Source organism: Equus quagga, chromosome 18 (genome assembly GCF_021613505.1).
Source record: "Equus quagga isolate Etosha38 chromosome 18, UCLA_HA_Equagga_1.0, whole genome shotgun sequence".
Taxonomy (NCBI): Eukaryota; Metazoa; Chordata; class Mammalia; order Perissodactyla; family Equidae; genus Equus; species Equus quagga.
The window spans coordinates 42,398,676-42,403,104 of NC_060284.1; the positions used below are offsets into that span (position 1 = coordinate 42,398,676).

Consider the following 4,429-nt stretch of genomic DNA (forward strand, 5'->3'; position numbering starts at 1 on the left):
TGTTATGATTTCTGAACCAGCTTTAGTCAAAGTAAGGGGAGAGGGAGCAGTGGCAAGACAGGAGAGTTGTGACTTAACTGGTATGGTCTTAAGAGGGCTTCTTGCCTCCAGGGCCTGGCAGATGTTTTAAATTGACATTTTTTCCTCCTGACAGTATTTATGCATTTTCCTCCAGCCACTGCTTCCCATCAGCCCCTGCTTTTCTGATATGCCTTCCAAACAGCAGGCTTTCTCTGCTGGGGTGCCACTGCTCTTTCCTTGGGTAGGATTGAAAATGGATCCAGGCCATTTTTTTCCACATGGCCCACATCTGATATATGAGAATCAGCATGTCAGAAGGCTCAAGGTCTGAGAGAAGGCTCATGGGACTAATGTAGAGTGAGAGAACAGAGACGGGAAAAGTGAGAGACAGAGAAACACCCACAGAGAGAGCCAGTTATGTGAAAGGGGATGGGGGAGTTAGGCAGGGACCAGGTCATGCAGGCCTTGAGAATCTGAATCTGTGAATGTGGGGTGCAATTCAATTCTAACAGTTTAAGGGAGGATCCTCAATAAATATCTGTTGAGGTTTTTGTTGGGTTTTTTTGGCACCTGAGATAACATCTGATGCCAATTTTTTTTCCTTCTCCTTCTCTTTAAAGCCCCCAGTACATAGGTTGTATATTCCAGTTGTAGGTCCCTCTGGTTGTGCTATGTGGGACATGGCCTCAGCATGGCCTGTTTTTCTTGTTTCACATAGTTTTTGTCTTTAAGAGCTGCACGGTCAAGTTGAGGAGATAGACATATACACCAGTGCATTACAGTACAATGTGGAGACATGAAAAGAATTGAATGCACTGTGAGCAGAGGAGCCAGCCAAGCCTGCCTAGGGGGAAGCGAGAAAGTCTCCACAGAGAAGGAGTCATTTGGAAGTATCAGGTGAAGAATAGCTGCTGGATGGGACCAAGTGGCACGATAGCAGAGTCTGATTGAATGACCGGGAATAATCAGGCCAGAGGTGCTGTGAGTGCGGACAGAGGTGAGGGAAAGAAGGAGGAGGCAGATCCTGGAGGATGGGGAAGGGAGGTTTGGGGGCCCGAAAGTGATATAAGGAGACGAATCAAAGTATCACCTCTTTCTCTTTTCAGGGACTAGGTCTCTTCGGGGTGAGACTGGAGGAAAAGGACCCTCAACGGCTATCTCTACTGGAGCTTTTTTCTGACAGGTAAGAATTGGCTTTGCACAAACACATGCCTCATTGCCAGGAGGTTTTCACAAGGCAGATTTGGCAGGGGAAGTCCTTGGACTCTCCTGGACTTCTTCTTGCTTCCTTCCCGTAAGACAGGCTGTCGAAACCTCAAAGGCGTAAAAGGCCCAGGGTGTGCATCTCAGGGAAAGCTGGCCAGGGATACGGGAGCAATCACTATGGACCAGAAGTCTCTCTGGGCAGGTGAGTGTGGGGCTGATAATTCAGCAGGAAAGTTGATGAGAAGGGAAGGGGTAACGTAGACCTGTGGAGGAAGTAACGTTGTTCCTCTCCTGGGACCTCAGTCTCTCTGTTCACCTCAGTATCAAAAACTGTTGCGCTAACAGAATGTCCTAAGGGACCCATCTAACCTTTCCTAAATGGGCAAGGGGACAGCAGTGGCCAGGGTCCTTTGGGCCATCAGGGTGTTCTCAGTCTGCGTTTACACAGAGGGGCCCCTTGCCCACATTGGAACTGGAGTTCAAGACAGGAAAGAGACCAAGTTTCCTTAGTCTCTTGAAGTATGAGCACTGTATTGAGAGTCACATTTTTCGTGGGCTATGCTTTGGGTACATTTTAGAACTTTGGGGGAGCCCCACATTTCTCATCTGTATAATGATTTGTGGGATGAAATGTTTTCTAAAATCCCTCTTTGAACTCTAAAGTCCTGATCCGAAACTGGCTTTTGTGGTGAATGAGAATTTGGATAAGGTGGGATGAGACTAAATAAAGAGGGCTATGAGTGAACAGGGGAAGTTTACCTGGAGGAGATGGGGGAAAAGAAGCCGTTTCATTCTGTCTTACCTCTTTCATCTTGACTATGCTTTCCAGGCAGGACTGCCCCCTTGGTAAGGGCAGAAGCCTTTCAAGTTCCCTGCTGAAGTTCTTAGCCCTGGGTCCTTGGGAGAGTAGCCCACAGGGAGGCAGCACTTTGAAGTGCCTGAAGGCTGACCTGACAATAGATGTGGCAAGCAGCATTTTCCTAACCACTTAGTGGGTGTGTGGAGGAGTGAATCCCTGCCTTCTCTGCCTAAGAAGGATGCAAATCAGCAAGAGAGAACTCTAGAGCTGTTTTCCCCAGCCCTGAACTCTGCAGAGGAGGCACCAGCTCTAGCAGCTGTGTCATCCAACGTTTCTCTCCTTTTTAACCGCCTTTTTCTCCATTTTCAGACCCCCAAGGTGTCCTAGTGTGAGTAAGTCTAGACAATGTTCCCAGGCTGGGGGGGGCTACAGTTCAAGGAGTCTTGCCTTTTGGGTGAAGTTTCCAGGACTCAGGGTCCTGCTCTCTCCTTCCCTTTAGGAGGGTGAATTAAAGACAGAATAGTCACACCAATCCTCTTAGCAGGAGATGTCTTCTGGAGAATGATGCAGGGTCGGTGAGCCGAGGAGTCGAAAGAAAGATTTCTTGGACTCTTAAGATCTGGCAGTAGTGCTCTTTTATTTAGAGAGTAGAATAGCATGGGGACAGGACCCATGGGCAGTCAGAGTTTCTGCTGCTCCAAGTTGAGGGTTAGAGCTAAATTTAAGGCATAGGTATGTGAGTTATCTCTTTACAAGACAAAGAATATGTAAAAAAGTTAAAGGGGTATCAGTGCCCATAGGGTCCGGCCATTTGGCGGTCCCACAACTTTTAGATAAGAATCAAACCGGATTGAGTAAATGGCAGAAGTCACCGCTTGAATTTTATCCTCAGCTAAAGACAAAGGAGGATTTGTTGGGGGGGGGTCAGTTACATGAGGTTGCCAGACAGTAACCAACTTAAGTTCTTGCCTCTGGCATTGATTAAAAGCTTCTAGAGATAAGACCATCCCCCCCTTCTTCCTGGCACAGAGAGGGAGGCATCTTCACAGATAGAGGTTTCCCTTAGAAATGTAAATGTTTCCCAACAAAGGGGCAAACAAATTCCACTCCTTGGAGCCTGAATCTCATCTGTAGTTTTAAAACTAACCAGCCTAAAAATCCTCATCAGAGAATAGGCTGGGCGTGACCTCAGACATGTAGGCTTAGAGCGCTAGCAGAGCCAGCTTACGCTCCTCAATTCACCTTGCCTTGTTTCAAGAGTTAGTTGTACATAGGGTAACGATTCATCTCAATTTACCCAGGACAGATCTGGTCCAAGCTAGTGGCCCAGGAAAATTATTAATAATGCTCCTTTTCACTCTCCAAAGTGTCTCATTGGACCATAAACTATATGGTCACCCTAACTATATTCAGTCCAGACTGGGCTGTGAGCCCATTGAGTGCAGGGATGGCATCAACTTTGTTTTAGTTTCCCCAGTATCCATGACAACGCCTGGCACAGAGCAGGTAATTCAATAAATGTTTGTTGGATAAATGCATGAACAAATGAGTTCCTAGTTTGGAAAATGTTTCTTTATAGGGCTGTAGAGTCCCCAGGGGCCCGAGGGCTGGAGGTCTCAAGGCTCTGTAAAGAGACCACAGCAGCTGTGGCTGCAGTGCCCAGAGGAAGTGCAGCTGTGCCTTGCATGTAGCACAGCCACATACTCACTGCCACAGTCTGAGACAGAAGTACCGGGTTTGGCTCAACAGATGTCTCTCCCTACCCATCTCTTACAGGTTTAGTGGTCTTGCTACTTCTGCAGGGAGGTAAGTAGTCAATGAGTCACTACTGCCTGGATCTCCTGCGCTGGGTCCTTACTGATGTTTATTTCTGTTTCTGCTTCATTCTTTTTCTCTTGTTTACTCTCCCAGGTCTGACACTAACATATGTATTACTCTGAGGTTTTGTTCTGTGTATCTCATTGTGCATCCATGGTTCTGGTTCTATCTCTTGAATCTCTCTCTCTCTTGTAGCTACCTCAATGTTGTGTGCATCATCTCTTTCTCTGTTTATCTCTCTGTGTCACTCATCCATCCATGCACATTGAATCTCTGTGCTCTGTGAATGTTTTACATATTGATGTTATCTGTCTCTCGATGTATTTCTTTACTGGGTCTGGATGCTCAAGTGCCAGCACCAAGGGCCCAGGCTGAGCAACCTTCAGAGGCTCTGGCTGAATAAGCAAAGGAGGCAATGCCTGTTTTGGGAGAAACTTGTGGTCTTCTGGGCTCTAAGGTAACAGCACTAGGCTCCCATTGGCTTTCTTCACTCGCCTCCAGGATCTACCTGCAAACTGGTTTGTTACTTTACCAACTGGTCACAGGACTGGCAGGAACCAGGAAAATTCACCCCTGAGAACATTG

The 4,429-nt window shown here is 47.1% G+C and overlaps 1 pseudogene; it reads left to right on the plus strand.

Annotated features, from left to right (window-relative positions):
• The first annotated feature begins 1,385 nt into the window (after window positions 1–1,385).
• Window positions 1,386–4,429, plus strand: part of LOC124229848 (acidic mammalian chitinase-like) — a 50,282-nt pseudogene continuing 47,238 nt past the window's right edge.